The sequence below is a fragment of the Hydra viridissima genome, unplaced genomic scaffold, assembly GCF_058129835.1.
Source record: "Hydra viridissima isolate aposymbiotic clone 2 unplaced genomic scaffold, HvirCarnegie_v1 scaffold_1, whole genome shotgun sequence".
Lineage (NCBI taxonomy): Eukaryota > Metazoa > Cnidaria > Hydrozoa > Anthoathecata > Hydridae > Hydra > Hydra viridissima.
The window spans coordinates 37,561,956-37,580,727 of NW_028324300.1; the positions used below are offsets into that span (position 1 = coordinate 37,561,956).

General features: G+C 29.5%; 1 pseudogene; it reads left to right on the forward strand.

Moving 5' to 3' along the window:
* Positions 1 to 7,255: 7,255 nt before the first annotated feature.
* LOC149894828 (ARL14 effector protein-like) lies at positions 7,256 to 18,019 on the forward strand (annotated as a pseudogene).
* The last annotated feature ends 753 nt before the right edge of the window (positions 18,020 to 18,772 follow it).

Genomic DNA, 18,772 nt, shown 5'->3' on the forward strand with positions numbered 1-18,772 from the left:
TCTTATTTGCATGAATTCAAAAAGATGTTAAACTGTTTTTCTGGTTCAATTAGTTCTTAACTTTCTTTAATTTTATTGAACATGCCTCACTAAGCACGGAGATGTTTATGACACGTCTTATGACATCATTAAAAAACTTTTTTTTAAAAAGGTTTTACTATTGGAAGGACTAATCTCTTCGAAACTCCTTTCCATTTGGAAGGGAAAAACTCGAAGAAACTTTATTCCATTTTGAAGGGAAAAACATTTAGATACCCTATTTCCTTTAGAAGGGAAAAGCTCTTAGAAACTCAACTCTAATTGGATAGGATAAACTCTTAGAAACTCTGCTCTCATTACAAGGGAAAAACTCTTGGAAACTCCACTCTCATTGAAAGGGATAAACTCTTCTGAAATTCGTTCCCATTTCCAAGGTATAAACTTAGAAACTTTATTCCAGTTTGAAGTGAAAAATTCTTAGAAACCATTTCTTTTGGAAAGAAAAATGTCTTGGAAACACTATTTCCTATGAAAAGTAAAAACTCAGGGAAAATGTAATTCCCTCTGAAAGGGAAAAGCTGGTCATAAAGTTCTAATAATGCTACTATTATTTCTACTCCTGAAACCTGAAGCCATGACAATCTAACAAAAATTTTTAAGGTATTTAGATTTATTCACTTAAAAAGAGCCAATAAAAAATCAATTAACTTTCTTCACTTGCATCTTTGACACACTTTCCAACTACCAATGGAGTTCTCTTTATTTGGCATTCAATTTTCTTTTCTATTGGCTTGTTCTAGATGATTTCGGCTAAAGAGTAACTATAAAAGAAAAAAACTTGAAATATAATATAATAGCGTTTCTAATGGTTACATTCAGGGACCTGAATAAAAACCATAGAAATGCTTGTTTATTTTATTTCAAAGGAAGAGTTGCAATAAATGCTTTTACGGTGAAATACCCATGGAGCTTTCCTCAATCGGAGAGATCCATGGGTATATCACAAAAATAGCATTTATAGCTACTTTTACCATTACACTGCACCCGAATTGCAATGTCATCTTTTTTAGATGGGATGGCTTCTTTCGTTTTACATGGCATGACATTTCGCCTTTTTTAAATTCATCTTGTATGAATTTAGATTGTCTTTTTTATTTGGCCTGTCTTTACATTTTTACAAGCCCTGCTCGTAATTATTTTGCAAAATGGCATGATCGGGATTTTAAAATCATTTTTCCTTATTTAGAAAACATTTATTTAGAAATGAAACAGATTTTGAAAAAATCTGGTTTCTTCAGATATTTCAAAAACTAAAATTTCCATAACTAATTTCTTGCTTTCAAAAGTATTTTTTGAAACCATAATGGCTTAAATTTTTTTTGACCTCGTCTCCTCCAATTTCTCATTTGCAATAGATCGTGGCCTGTTTTCACCAATCTGCTTCAAAGCATTTGACAAGATTAAAAATCTGTATTAACTTAACAAAAGTCTCCAACCATCACTTTTAACCATAAATATTTTTCTAGATTGAGATAATCCAGCCATTGCATAACTTTTTAAGTGATTCAGTGAATTTCATTTTTCTTTATATTTAATGAAACGAACTACCAATATTTATAAAAAGTATCAATAACTGTGATCAATTATTTTATTCCTCTGTTAAATTTATATAATGAAAAGTTGTTTTTTTTTTGTTTATTTTTACTTTGTCATCAACTGATGGCAAAGAAAAAATAAATAAAAAAGAAATGCTCGTCCCATTTCTGGTTTGTTTTCTTTTATCTTATAATGATCTGGCTGTTCTCCCTTCTCATTCCTCTTTCTGTTTCTATTTTTTTTTTATTCTATAAGCAACAGATGTCATTTTTATTGAAAAGTATTTATTATTACTGCATTGCTTAGTAGCTAATCCTAAACTTTAATGCAAATATGTGTTGATTTAGGTGAAAAATGTTTTCTCATTCACTCTTTCATTAAGCAATTTAATCTTTCTAATACACTTGGCTTTTCACATCTTTCTATTACACTTAACTCTGATATGTAACTTTTATCGAACCACATTTAAGCTTGATTTCTCTTATTGAATAACATTTTAAATGGTTTTACAAACATCTTTTCTGCTTTATCTTATAACGAAACAAATTACATATATTTACAGAAAATATCAATAACTGCCATTAAGTCTTTCATTCCTCTGTTGAATCTTTTTAAACCCATTTAAAACTTCGTCTTTCTGCCAGTAATCTTTTAAATAATATATTTATATAGTTTTTCTCTTGGTGTTGGGTTAACGCTGCCATCCATTTAATCTAACATTTGTGTGTCGCATACGAGTTACAAGTACGATGCATCTTTATTTAATAGATAACATACATCATGATGATTTGTATTATTACACTGAATAACAACCCAAAAATATCTTGTTTGATAATTACATTTTCTAAAGCAGTTTTTCATGCTGATTACAAATCTGAAAACCGTTTTTCTCTATCACGTCAGGTTTTTAAGATATTAACATAAACATACATTTTTTAATCCCTTATTGTTACGAATGAATAAGAAAATAGAGTTTAGTTTACTAAGTTAATAACAGATGGCAACACTAAACATATTCTTTTGATATTTTAAAATGATATATTCTGTTCTGAAAATAGGTCCGCTAAAAGATGTGCAGGGCAGTCGTGGTTTGTTGTGATCGAGTGAAGTTATGTTCGAATATTGTGCTTCTTAAAAAAGATCCCGTGTGTGCTATTTTAGTTTATAGATAAGGAGTAATGAATAAAGTATTTGATTTAAACATAGTAATTAAAAGTGAAAACCCCTGAGTGGTTTAATCGAGACCGAAATTAGTTATTTCGAGTTTGTTTTGTTTTCTACCGAGTAAGGTAATGTTTCACCTGTCTTTTAAGAAGACTAGTATCATTTTACAGAAATGAACCCTGTTGAGTTCATTTATTTTTTATCGAATGCTAATTTAGTGATTTTTGATATTTTCCTTTTTATGTAAATTGAATTCTCCCTTGTGAGGAAATGTAATAAGTATATGAATGACAAGTGTCTAGTGATAGTGACTGATTTACTGTGTATTAGATGTTTATAAACTGATGTAAATGAACGAATTGCTTGTTTAATTTAGTGTACTTAATTTGTAACTGTATGTTTATTAATGAGTTGTGTGTTTATTATGAGTTATACTATTCCTATATATTTGCTATTTTTTTTCAGTGAAAACAATGGCGTCTAGAGGCTGCATCAATTCACCAGACTTGTTTTGTTATGTGTGCGGGTATCTCACAGACAAAAGCCACCAAAAGACATTTACACCATTTCTGAGAAAAGCTTATGAACTATACTTTGATTCAAAGGTTGACAGCGGCAAGTCATGGGCACCACAGTTCATTTGTTTGACATGTGGATGCAACTTACGGGGTTGGATAAGGAAGTCTAAAAGTAACAACCATCTGGCATTTGGAGTTCCTATGATATGGTGTGAGTCAAGCAACCACATCACTGATTGTTATTTCTGTTTGACAAATGTCACAGGTTTCTCATACAAGACTCGTTCATCTGTGAAGTATCCAGATATTCCCTCGGTTTCAAAACCAATTCCACATGATCCAGTCAGTTGTCCAATACCTACATCACCTACAGAATACAGAGTCGATGATGCAACACAAGAAGAAAGTTCGTCTTCCAGCAACATGGCAGACTCTGACTACAATCCTGATGATGATGAAATTCATTTGATTAATAATGATGATCTTTGCGACCTTGTACGAGACCTGGCACTAACAAAAGGTCAAGCTGAACTGCTAGGTTCACGTCTGAAAGAGTTTAATTTGCTATCACCAGGTACAAGAACTTCACAATTTCGGCATAGATACAAAGAACTCGTGCAGTTCTTTGCAATGAGTAACAATATGTGCTACTGCACTGACATCCAAGGTCTTATGTCAAGCCTCGGTGTAGAACATAAGACTGAAGCATGGGGTCTATTTATTGATTCCTCCAAGGCAAGTTTGAGGGCTGTATTATTACACAATGGAAACATGTATGCATCAGTACCGGTTGGTTATTCTACTCATCTAAAAGAGACGTACGAAACCATGTCGCTACTTCTTGAAAAAATTTGCTACCGCGATTACAATTGGAATATGTGTGGTGATTTAAAAGTGATCACTATTCTCATGGGAATGCAGACAGGGTACACCAAGTACTGCTGCTTTATCTGCGAGTGGGACAGCAGAGATAGGAAGCACCACTATATAAATAAGTATTGGCCCATTAGAGATAAAATGGAGCCAGGTAGTAAAAACGTCCTGCGTGTGCCATTGGTTGAGCGTGAAAAAGTTCTTATGCCTCCACTTCATATAAAGCTGGGGCTCATGAAAAACTTCGTGAAGGCACTAGACAAAAACTCAGATGCTTTTCGGTACCTATGCAACAAGTTTCCAGAGTTGAGTTATGCGAAAGTGAAAGAAGGTGTATTCATAGGTCCATAAATAAGGAAGATCATAGCAGACTGTCACTTCGAAGATTTACTCAGCAGAACTGAAAAAAAAGCATGGTTGGCATTTAAGTCTGTTGTAGCCAATTTCCTTGGAAATATTAAATCTCCTGACTATGTAAATATTGTGCAGAAGTGCATTAGTGCGTACAAGTTAATGGGTTGTAGCATGTCCCTCAAGATTCATCTCCTCGACTCACATCTCGACTTCTTTCCAGGAAACCTAGGTTCTGTTAGTGATGAACATGGTGAACGTTTCCATCAGGACATCTCGATGATGGAGTCACGCTATCAAGGCCGATGGAGTGCAGCAATGTTAGCCGACTATTGCTGGATGCTTCAGCGCAACATGCCAAAATGTCAGCACAAACGCAAGTCTACAGCCAAGAAATTCAAACCAATCTAACTTTTAATTTAAGGAACTTTACGTTATACCTATGCATTTTACAAGTGTATTATATCTTAAACTGTGTGTATTTATGTTAAGTAGTACTCTATTAAGCGATATATGCTCTACTGTAACTTGCCTGCGAGTTGTTTGCTTTGATACAATATTAAACATATATAAATGGTCAATGCCAAATATCTCAACAACGGTGGGTGATAGAGACAAACGGTTTCAATATTTGTAATCAGCATGTCTTACTTGTCTTAAAGCAAGTGTTGGTTTCCAAGTTATTTTCCGAAAGTTTTTTTTGTTGATCAGTGTTATTAACTCTATATATTGATATACTCCATTCTTTCGGTTTACTTTCTCTGTTAAGTATATCACCTAGTTTGTTTTTGTTTGAAATAGAATGAGTTTATGCACTTAACTTAGATAAGCTTTTTACAAATGCTCATTTATATTTGTGATGACCATGAATATTTGATTCCATCCTGTATAATTATTTTTTCAGCTCTTTTAACTTAACCATTTTTTAAACAAGAAAAAATTATTTTTTTTTCAGATTGATACTCTAGTGTAATTTTTTCACCATTCCACTATCAGTTTTCATGTCAATCACTAACAACAACAGCACAAGCTTGTTTTCTAGCTGGCATATTTGATAAAAAAAAACACTTTGTCTATATATATTAAAAAAATATTGCTTTACTTGCATATATATATATATATATATATATATATATATATATATATATATATATATATATATATATATATATATATATATATATATATATATATATATATATATATATATATCTGTGTGCGTGCGTGTGTGTGTGTGTGTGTGTGTGTGTGTGTGTGTGTGTGTGTGTGTGTGTGTGTGTGTGTGTGTGTGTTAACAAAAATGCATTTTACATTTATAAAAAACAAATTTAACAAAAAAAAAAAAAAAAACAATTTAAAAACTAAAAAAAAATAGCCGATTTCAAATTTCATTTGATTTTGATGAAATGAAAATTTTAAAAAGCGATTTAAGAAAAACTAATCCAAAAAATATAAACCTTTACTTATAAAAGATGGCAACATTAAATGAATTTCGTAGGGCGGCGTATGAGTTTGATCTACTTTGTTATTACCTTGTTACATAAAACTAAGAAAGAATGAAGTTTACTAAACTAGTTGATTAACTATTAAAAAATAATAAGACACAACTGGTGCACCAAATTCAAAAAGATTAAAAGGATTTAAAAACAAGGGCTACTAGTTTATTTGATATGGGTATGCCTCAAAAAAACATTTTCATTCTTGAAGCAGAAAGAAAACTGACTGTTTATTGGGATAAGTGGTTTAATGCTATTAATTTAAAAATTAGATGCATAAACACAAAAGATATTAAAAATAATACACAATTGCTGAAGAAAAAATCACGAAATATGCATAAAGATAAAAGAGGAAGAAAACAAGCATTCAAGAAAATTTACAATCAAAAGAGAAAAGGTCTCCTTTGAAAAAAGTTTGCAAAAGTTATTGTTCCTAATAATACTGGTATTTTTCAACATATTAGAAGTAAAACATGTGCTCCTGAATTATTTATCCAAGTTTTAAGAGACACAGGGAATGATTTTTTAATTAGTGATAAAATAACAAAGGTAACGCTTTTATTTTTTGATGTAACATAGACACAGATAGTGTTCTATAGATAGCCGGGAATACACATTAATTGAATTTTGTTATGAATTAGAGGTATAATTACTTAGGATAAGCAAAAAATATGATGCTATGCTGCATATTTATCTCCAACGGAGATAAACTGCACTAATGGCTTATTAGTGATAAAAGTAAGTCATGGTCATCACAAATATAAATGAGCATTTGTAAAAAAGCTTATTTAAGTTGAGTGCATAAACTCATTTTATTTCAAACAAAAACAAACTAGATGATATACTTAACAGAGAAAGTAAACCGAAAGAATGGAGTATATCTATATTTAGAGTTAATAATAATACAAATCATCATGATGTATGTTATCTATTAAATAAAGATGCATCGTACTTGTAACTCATATGTGACACACAAATGTTAGATTAAATGGATGGCATCGTTAACCCAACACCAAGAGACTAGATAAATATTTTTTTAAAAAGTTTAGTGGAACTAATATATAGTTTTGAATGGGTTTAAAAAGATCTAATGGATCATAAAAACTAAAGAGGTCAGTGGGATCAAAGGAAACGTGAATCATTCAGAAGCTTCACATTTAGATGCACAGCATAAAAATGATACTCATTTAAATGTTGAACTAGGGACAAAAAAATTTTTTTGAAGGCGAGTCCTTTTTAACGGTGTATATGAAAAATGAACTGCTGTTCTAATGCACAATGAGACGTTCTCCAAATGCAACAGAGGTATAAAATACTTGTTTGCAGTTATTGATATTTTATGTAAATATTGGTGGTTCGTTTCGTTATAAACGATTTTCGCAAAAGCATTTAAAAAGTTATTCAATGAGCGAAATCAAACTTTATTGTGGTTTGATAAAAGTTATATAACAGAGATAAGTGTAATAGAAAGATGTGAAAAGCCAAGTGTATTAAAAAGATTAAATTGTTTAATGAAAGAGCAAATGAGAAAACATTTTACACCTAAATCAACACAAGTTTTCATTAAAGTTTAGGATAAACTTGTTAAGCAATACAGTAATATAAACTTTATAATAAAAATGATACCTGTTGTTTATAGAATAAAGAAAAATAGAAACAGAAAGAGGAAGGAGAAGGGAGAACAGCCAGATCATCAAGTAAAAATAAACAATACAAAACCAATTTCCGATTATATAAATGCAGGCATTATCCAAATTCAACAGAGGGATAAAATGCTTGTTCGCAGTTAATAATATTTTCTATAAAGATTGGTGGTTTGTTTCATTTAACATTAAGCAGACAAGACATTCAATGAAGCATTTAAAAAGTTATTCAGTGGCTGGATTATCCCAATTCCTTAAACTCATGAACCAATGATAATGATCACTTTAATCTGTCTGATCTTATCGAACCCACAGTAATAAGTGGTACCAAAAAAACTTTTAAATAATTTCTATTTATTATTAGAAAAATTAAAAACTTAATTAAAAAATCTAGAAAATCTAGAAAAATATTTATGGTTTAAAGTGATGGTTGCAGACTATTAAATTAATGAACCTTTTTAATCTTGTAAAATGCTACGAATAAAAGACATTTTTATAGCTTTTCATAGCTAAATTAATGATTTTAAAATGTAAAAATTACATTTCATGGTTTAACATATATCATCATTAACGTTGGCTTGATGTCGGGCTTTCTTGAGTAAAACTTATGATATCTATATTTTAACAATATTTTCAAAAAAAGTTTAACATAAGAATGACCAAAGAAATCTGTGCAGTGTCATATTTTTTTATTTACTCTCGTTTTACGTTCAAAATCCGTTTGTTTTATGATATCTATTTTGCCTTAGCATGTTTCACCGTGTAAGTCAAAGCTTAGTTTGTCGCATTTTAATACGACATAAGGATTTATACTATACATATAACATTATAACACTATATTCATCCAGTAAATATTTCTATTGAGAGCAAATTAAGCATAGATGATAAACTAGACGTTTTTTTTGTGGAATAAGACGACTTTTACTTTAGTTAGTTTGTTTAATTTATGAGATCAAACCCAATTAGAATTTCCTTCAATAATAGTAATGCCTCATCAAAATTTCTTTATCATGAAAAATTATAGAAAGCAAATATTTAAAAAAAGGCAAATGCACATTACTAACCCATCTCAAACAACTAGGATCCTAACAAAATGAAAGGAAAAGTTCCCAAAACATAGCTTTAGTAATTTTAAAATGTTTATTTTCCTAAATTAGGTTAACTGAAATCTACAACCAATTTACCTATTTTTTAAGTTATGAATGAGATTTTTCAGAAAAAGTCAATTTATTACAATTTACCGAAAAGTTCAAGCAACACGTTAGGCCCAACCCACCCAACATGAGACGACTTTATGACGTATGTAACTCATCTTTAACTAGTCTAGACGTCTGCAACTAATTAAAGACGTGCTTGTGACGGCTGTTCCACACCTCATTAAGACGTCTTTCGACAACTAGTTTTAGACGTCCGTAAGACATCTTAACAAGACGTCTGTCGGAATAACCAGTTTAAGACGTATTTTGGAATAACCAGATTAAGATGTCTTTCGGAATTACCAGTTTAAGATATCTTTAACACATCTTAACAAGACGTCTGTTGCAGCAACCAGTTTATGACGTCTTTTGGAATAATCAATTTCAGAAGTCTTTCAGAATAACCAGTTTAAGACGTCTTTAACTTTTCTTAACAAGACGTCTATCGGTACAGCTAGTTTAAAACGTCCGTAAGACATCTTAACCTGACGTCCTTCGGAATAACCAGTTTAAGATATCTTTAATCATGGACGTTTCCTACCCAACAACAAGTCGTCTTAAAGACAAATTTAAGACGACTTAAATATATATATATATATATATATATATATATATATATATATATATATATATATATATATATATATATATATATATATATATATATGTATATATATATATATATATATATATATATATATATATATATATATATATATATATATATATATATATATATATATATACATATATATATAAATATATACACGTCTTTTGAAGCCGTCATTAATTCGTGTTATATAAGACAACTTTAAGACGTTTAAGTTAAGACGACTTACTGTGTTTCATTTGAGACCAGTTTAAGACAACTTTAAGACATTTTAGTTAAAACGACTTACTGTGTTTCATTTGAGACCAGTTTCAGCCGTCTTTAATACGTGTTAATTACGACAGTTTTAAGACGTTTTAGTTAAGACGACTTACAGCGTTTTATTTTAGACCAGTTTAGGACAACTTTAAGATGTCTTAAATAAGGCAACTTCTAGATAATTTAAATAATACGACTTACTGTGTTTCATTTGAGACCAGTTTAAGACATCTTTAAGACCAATTTCAAGACGTCTTCAATTTATCTTTAAGACGACTTGTTGTTGAGTGGGAAATATTAATATCTATTCGGATATAAACTTTTTAATCGCTTTTATGATGTAAATTAAATACGTTAAGATGTTTTAAAGCAATAACTCTTTTAAAATATTCAATTATTAACAAAAAAAATCAAAAGTGACGGACTAAAATCTAATTCATTGTTTATCTATGGAGCTTTGAAAGTTTATCATATTAATAAAAAGTTTACAAAAAAGATTTTTATTGTTGATCTATTTGATATAAACATTTTCTTCTTGTACATTAAAAATGAGCTTGCAAGACTTTTTTTTTTTCCGGTAATTTTGGACACAATCTTGATAGTATTTGGTTTTGTTTAATCAGTTGGTTAGTATCTCTTTCTAGGTAGATGTTCAACTTCCCCTAGACAGAAAGGGTTCCTTCTACAAATCTGCAGGAGCAACACATCTTTTCATCATTGATTTAATATATACTAATATATTGCAATAAATTTTTTTGAATAATAACGAGAGAATCATGGTCAGTAAAAATGACACGTTTTTTTCTCATCAAACAATGTCAAGAAGAACAAATTCGTTCCAACACTCCTTTTACAGTAAAAACTACTTCTAACATTAATTGAAATCTAACATCATTGCGCATCGTACATACAAAAAATTTCGTATTATTTATTGAATATGAATACCGCCAAATAATTTGATAATTTAACGTTCGCATTAATCTTTATCTTAATCATCCTCTTGTTGCTCGTTTTTACCGTCGTTTAGCTTAAATGGGTTCCAACATCCTCGTCCTCCTTCAATTTTGAATGTACTGTAGCACAAAAAATAAACACAGCATTTATTAAGAATACTGTAAGAAGGGAGAAAATTCACCCTGTCATATAAATAAACGATAACACGATAAAACGTTATAAAAAAAAAAATTAAAAACAGCGATTAAGAATAGACGTACATGTAGAGACTTATTTACCTGCCGAGTAAATTAATGATCAGTAGATATAGCAACGAAACAAACAATTATGGAGAATTATAAAAGCTGAAAAATAGAGTTACGAAAGACTTCTGAATAAACAAAAAGGGAGAATGACTCCTTATTGAATAAAAGAAAAAGAAGGAGGAAAAGGTCCTCTTCTTATAATAAATCAAGATAAGAAGTCAGAGTTTTTAAGAAAGATATTTAAGAAGGAGAGTTTTTATTACTGAAAAATTTGAAGTTGTTGATAAAATAGAAGAAGTCAAGAAATAAATAAAAGTCAAAAGAAAAATTGATTGAAGAAAAGTAAGCAGAAGTTTCGCTGCTTTTAATAAAAAAAAAAAGAAAAAAGACACTTGTTTAAAGCCAGAAGAGCTAAAGTGGAATAACTGATATAAACAGTTTTGAACACTGCAAGAAACTAAAGAGAATATTATTTGTATTATATAAACGTTATTAGCCAAAGGATGTTATCCATTACACACTTATAGAACGTTTGTTGAGTTTTATTATATAATAGAATATACTGAGGACAGAAAATAGAATCTTAGCCCTTAAACAATTCAACCTAGTCTATTCCTAACCAAACTATCTACAACTTTTGCCCTTTCCTGACCAAGTAATCCTCAGACGATCAACCTCAATCCCAACCTTCCAAATACCCTCCCACAAAAACCTAGACCCATACCCACCTAATCCCTTATCATCATGTTACTCATACTCACACAAATCAAAAAATTGATAAACATACAATCGTCACCCTCAGAATATTAAGTTAGTCTTCATCTGGTAAATCCTTTATATTTAAGGCCTTTCTTTTTTTCTTTTAAAAGAGATCAAAAGAAGAATCATCATCAACAATAACATCAAAATTAATTTAAAAAAATCTTAACATGAATCATTTGAAAAAATTTTTGTTGAAAAAATAGAACACATATTTCCATCATAAGCCTAAATATATCAAAAAATGCAAAAAAACTGCTCAAATATTCCCAAGGTAGAAAACCTAATAATGATTATAAATTTCTAATTATGAATTACCCAAATACGTCAAGTAAAACCATAGTTTAAGCTAAAAGCAAAAAATGAACTGATTAAAAAAGTTGTTTCCTGCAACTTCCTGCAACTTCCTTTAACTTTTTCGACGCTCAATAGTGAGTATGATTTTTTCATTGGTATTATGATAAGTTCCATTTCCTTTATGATTTGTCTAATCTGACTTTCTTTTATTTGATTTCCTCCTCCAGTTTTATTGGTTATTGATGGTTTGCATCTGCATCAATTGATTCTAAAGGATGAGCTAAAGTTATACTTTTGTAACTTCAGAAATTGATGACATCATCTTTTTTTGGAATAACTCAGCTTTCTCTGGTTTGTACTGATTCAATATGATTGGACTATAACTTTAGATGTTATAGTCCAATCATATTGAATCAGCATAAACCAGAGAAAGCTGAACTATATAATTTGTGATGATTCAATATGACTGGACTATAACATCTTTTGTATTTTATTTGAATCCAACAGTAAAAACTCAATAAATGATGTTAAACTGTACTATTTAGATAAAAGCTTTCAACACCGCTCTTCTTAATTACCAATCGCGTCAATCAAGCGCTTTTGAAGACCCAGCTAAAATGCATCAGATTCTTAGACACAATTATTAAATCGTAAAACCCATTAAAACATCACTTGCTGACGATAACCCAGTTGAAACAATAGATTCCAACATCGTTTTCGAGAGAAAAGTAGAACGCGGTAAAAAGTCAGCTTCTGTAATAGTTGCACCTTCTAGTTACGATAGCAGAAGGATTCCCCAAACAACACATAAGGTAACGTGGACAATACCAAAGACAAAGAGAAGTATGGTTGTCGTAAGATCACGAAACAAATCATTTACTTTTGGCAAGAAAACGACTGTCACGAAAAGTTGCACCTTAGGATGTTTGTCATAAAAAGAGAAATAATAACCGTAGCGTTTGAAGCAACAGTTTAAACTTTATAGTATTTATGACGTCTACTAATTGTTAAACTAAATATTTATTGTGAACAAATATTTAAATATTTATTTACCAGAGTGATAAAAAAACTAATCTTTTGCTCAAAAAAAAAATTGATAGGAGGATTTTAGCAAGAGCAGCTAGAGGTACAGTGATACAAATAATTTTACGCATAGCTGCCTTAATCATCACAATGTAGTCAATAGCCAAATCACGTTTTGAAATGTGGAAAAACTTGATATATGCAATATATTGTGCTCCTATGGTTCTTTTTCTTTGTTTGGTCCATATTCAGAAAACCAAATTGATTTCCTTTTAATTACTGCAATCGAATATGAAATCGAAAAAGAATTTTAAAAGACGAGCTTAAGAATGTTTAATAAGCTGGGGAAGAAGTTTGTTTATTGTTTCTCATATAGACTTTCAACCTTCGTTTTTTCAACTATTACTCAAGTGAACTTTATTTGAGAGATTTAACATGATTATTTGTTAACCTACTTTTTTCGAACTTTCCATCATTCCTCAACATCAACAGCCCCGTAATCTACTGCTTACCCAATTCAACTTTGCCCGATAAAAAGGTGCTGTGTTGAGCATAACCCAATAAAATGATTATTTACGATTATAGATTCTATAGCATTTTGCAACGCCACTTGAGCAGTTGAGTTAAACACGTGTATGATACTCTTTTATAAGAGAGTTTAATGTTTTTAAAGGATAAATCAAAGATTCATATGATAAAGTAACACGAACTTAGGGAAGATTATGGAACTTAGTGGCAGATTTAAGCTTTCCCTTTTTTATATAAGCAAAACGCAATAATGATAGCACCTAGATTGTTTAAAGCTTTGCATAGCATTATTGGTTTTTAGTTTTCAAATTCAGTTGCAAGGATTTCAGCAAAAAAAGCTTTTACTAACGGAATAAAAATGATATGAAAAAGTAAAGAGACACTCCCCGTGCATCACGTAGCGTTTACATGCATTTCATTTGGATGAACAAGGCAAAATATTCAATATGAAAAAGCACGTGTAAATACAGTGATTAAAAGTATAGAAAAGCGGATGGTTTTTGCTTTCTAATAAAATTGAGCAAAATTTAAAAAACTTTATTCAGGAATAATATTTTATTGCATTGAAACTTTTGGTTCTCAAAAAGTAAATTTGTTATTCAGAAAGATTTGATAATAAATAATGTAAGGTTGCTTATATCCAAACAAGTTGTTTTCTAAAACATCACAGCAATTAATCTGAAGGCAAAATGTAATTGGGTCCGATAGTAAAGAAGCTGTTTGTTATAGACAGCCTAATATAAATAACATAAATATTTAGCATTACCAAATGTTAATAAAAACTGCCAAGATATAAAAACTGGGATAGTTGGAATCAAGATAACTTTGATGGCCGAACTCATTTTCTTTTCAATTTTAGTCAAAACTTTATCAAGGTTTAAATAGCAAAAACCTGCATAACTATTGGATAACCGGAAGCTTTGCCTTTGCATGTCGAAGGTGCTGCGCAATGCTGTGAACGTATTTATTCTAACTAGCAAAAAGCAACCCGTAATACGGGTTATGTTCGGTCTGTTACTTAATTTGTAGTGGCTGCTTTCCACAATTTAAAGTTGCGAAACCTTAACTAATACCCTTTCAGAAAAACGCCTTCAAATAGAAAAAATTAAACCATATGTAAAATTAAAATAAAAAGTATGCGGAAGTAAAATAATTTACTTATTTTTTAACATTATTTGAGTAATTTACAACTGACATAGGTCATATCAGTGTAAGGCAGAACCATTTTCCTCGACATTACTAAATTCAAAACAATACAATAATAAGATTAATAAAAAGCAAACGCAAATTATGCATGAGTTAATAATTTTTTGGTATCCCCTTGATACATGTTTCTTTAAAAAAGGAAATTGCCTTTAAAACGTTAATGCACACAACTAAATAAATTTACTAAAACCAACTGACCATTTGACCATTACTATATATGGCACTAATCTGACCATTTTTATATATGCCCTCTTTGTTTCAATAGTTTTTAGTAAACGGTAATAAGAATTTAACATATATAAGAATTTTTGCTTTCCTCAAAAGTTTTGCAAATGCAAACTAAGCTAATTAATTAGTTAAACACCTTATAAAATTTAAGTAACTCGATATTTGACAAATGCGCAAAACTACAATATTCACCCCCCGTTAAAAAAAAAATCCCCTAAGTTACGTACAACAAATTATTAGGCATAAAATAGAGAAAATTTAAAAAAAGATTGCATAAATTTATACCATTTTAACTGACAAAAATTTACAATAAAAGGTAATCAGGTTTTTCTTTGTAAATCGTATAAATGCGTCAATCGTAAACCTTAAAGAAAAAAAAAAACAACAACAAAAAAAAAACACCACATAAAAACTGAAAATCGATTTACCTATTTATAGTAACCTACTTTGACATGGCAGTTAATATAAACATTTATAAAAAATGTAACTATAAAATCTATTTCGAAGTACAAAAGGATTAACAATACTAACACACAAAAAAAAAAAAAAAAAAAGAAAAAGAAATCAAATTTAGATATAAATTGCATTTCATAGCATAATGTTGTCTTGGCTTTTAGTAAATAAATAAAAGCAGTAAGTTCCAATGAAACTACCTATTATTCATTTTTAACAATAGAAACCAACGTGAAGGTTAGCCAAGCAGTCTATCAACACAAAACATCACAACAATAACACATAACAATAGAATATTTACACCCTTGATCCTTAAGTCTAGCAAAAATAACAAAACAAATTAAAATACGAAAGGCAAAATTAGAAAACCAATTTAAAGTTAACTATATTTATCTTTTTACTAAACATATAAATACATAAAAGTATAATTGTTTTTATGTTCAATATTAGTTAATCAATTACTTCAAATTTAGGACATTAAAACACCCTAGATTTAAAGATCAAGGTTGCATACTCTCTCATACACATTACGCTAAACATTAACAGACATTATTATATGTTTCCAGAATAATTAAAAAAGGCTAGACAACACAACCTAGCTCTAAAGCAGTAACACCGCCTGGCTAAATGCTACCAATTCACACCTCTGCTATAAGTACATCGCTTGGCTGGCAAGGTTATCAATCTTGCTCAACATAATGCCAAGTCATACCACTTTAAACATGGAAACAACATAACTTAAACATATATACAACTATAAACAAAAATGGTTTTATATAACACATATACACACATTTTATAACAATATTAAATGACAGATATATTTATCAAAAACTATGAAAAAAAAAAAATTAAAATAATAATTAAAGTTATACATAAAAAATGTGCTTAAAACCTACAAACAGTAAATTTTCAAAATGAAAATCTAAAGACTATAAATTTATTAGAATATATAACATTAGAATATATAACATTATTTGTGTAACACTTTTCACTTACCATACCTTGAATGAGATGTTTATCAATTATGAAAAACAAACTACTAAATGCTCTAGGGTTATTCCATATGAAATCACCTAGTTTTTCAAAAGTTCCCCAGGGTACCACCCCCAATTTACTTCAAATTTTGACAACCCACAGCTTTTTTGGAAAAATACAATCCTGAAAATTTCAGCTTGATTCACCAAACTGTTCAAAAGTTATAATTGAATTAATATAGACCGAAACCGGCGAAATTTAAGTATCTGGAGCTTATCGTAAATTTTTTTGATTTTTGACAGATTATAACTTTTTAAATAAAATAGATGATCACTTGAAATTTTCTATGGTAATAGTTTATCACCCAAATAATCTATTTTTGCAGGTGTTTTGGACTGGTTTTAAACAATTTTTGAGTTTTTCTACCTCAAAGTTGCTAATTAACTCAATATTAGACAAAGTTTTGGAAACTTTAATGCGCTACAGTTCAATACCAACAGACAAGCTGTGCCAATATTTTGTCACTTTTGTGTACTTAGAGTAACCACTTGCAGAAAACTTTAAAATTATGTGTTGAAATTTGTTTTAGCACTTGCAGCAGCCTGTTAAAATATCACTTTTTTCAAAAAATACGATAAATTACATTCACTTCGTAGGCATAGAAAGTAGCGTAGACAGTTAAAATAAATTATGAAACATTTTACTGGCGAGGTTCCATATATAGACAATCACCAAAAAAAATTTAAAGACCTATACTCTATCTTATGACATGATTGTAGCCCTATGACTTAGGTGTATAATTTTGATTTTTCCCTGAATAAATACAATCAGTTTTCCGTAAAATAACGTTATCAGTGTCTCAAATTGTTTGATATGATTTTTTAACATATATTTGTTTAATTTTATACATGTAATATAATTATAATGATATAATTTACTTCAAGAGTTTGTAGTAAAATCTAAATCTGCACAGTATTTTTTGGATTTTATTATTTTAGTTTTTATTACTGCAAGAACCAAAAACTAAAAAGTTTTGTGTGTGCAGAAATAGTTATATGTATAAATAGTTTATTGGTTGCATTTTAGACAGTTTTAATCACATTTATACTTGAGAGTTCATTTTTACTGATTTTATTACTGGAAAAATATAACAAAGTTATAATTAACCCTCAATTTTAAAATTTTTAGATTAGTTAAAAATTTCAGTGAAATGTTGTGTGGGAAGAGTTTTAAATGAAACTTGTGATAAAATATCATATTGTAGAATAGTAGGAAGAATAGTACTAAAAGATACTGATATTGAAGTTTTAATTCAAAGGATAGGATACACTTATGAACCAAATGAGGAGATATGTTTTCATCATGAAAAAGCCTATATTTCTAGATATGAAGCACTTCAAAAACACTGTTGTGATCCATTTAAAGTCCACAAGAAAAAAATTATTAAGGGATTGTGTTAAGTCAACATATCAATAGCAAATCAGCTTAGGATCAAACCTGGTCAAAAAGTTTGTACTAACTGTTTGAATGAATTCAAACTTGAAAAAATTACAGAAGTTAGTCAAGATGAAGCTGCTGAAGAAGATTTTAGTTGTTCAGACCTTGATAAGACAGTTCTTAATAAGAGTGTGTCTTTATTGGAAATATCTCCATAAAGAAATTAGTGTACTTGTGTTTCATGTGTATATACACTTCTACTTTCAGCATTTTTGATTTTTTTTTTTTTTGAAACGTAATATAACTTGTGCTATTAGGTATCCTTTTAAACTAATTTTATGTCATAAGATAGAGTATAGGTCTTTAAATTTTTTTTGGTGATTGTCTATATATGGAACCTCGCCAGTAAAATGTTTCATAATTTATTTTAACTGTCTACGCTACTTTCTATGCCTACGAAGTGAATGTAATTTATCGTATTTTTTGAAAAAAGTGATATTTTAACAGGCTGCTGCAAGTGCTAAAACAAATTTCAACACATAATTTTAAAGTTTTCTGCAAGTGGTTACTCTAAGTACACAAAAGTGACAAAATATTGGCACAGCTTGTCTGTTGGTATTGAACTGTAGCGCATTAAAGTTTCCAAAACTTTGTCTAATATTGAGTTAATTAGCAACTTTGAGGTACAAGAACTCAAAAATTGTTTAAAACCAGTCCAAAACACCTGCAAAAATAGATAATTTGGGTGATAAACTATTACCATAGAAAATTTCAAGTGATCATCTATTTTATTTAAAAAGTTATAATCTGTCAAAAATCAAAAAAATTTACGATAAGCTCCAGATACTTAAATTTCGCCGGTTTCGGTCTATATTGATTCAATTATAACTTTTGAACAGTTTGGTGAATCAAGCTGAAATTTTCAGGATTGTGTTTTTTTCATAAATACTGTGGGTTGTCAAAGTTTGAAGCAAATTTGA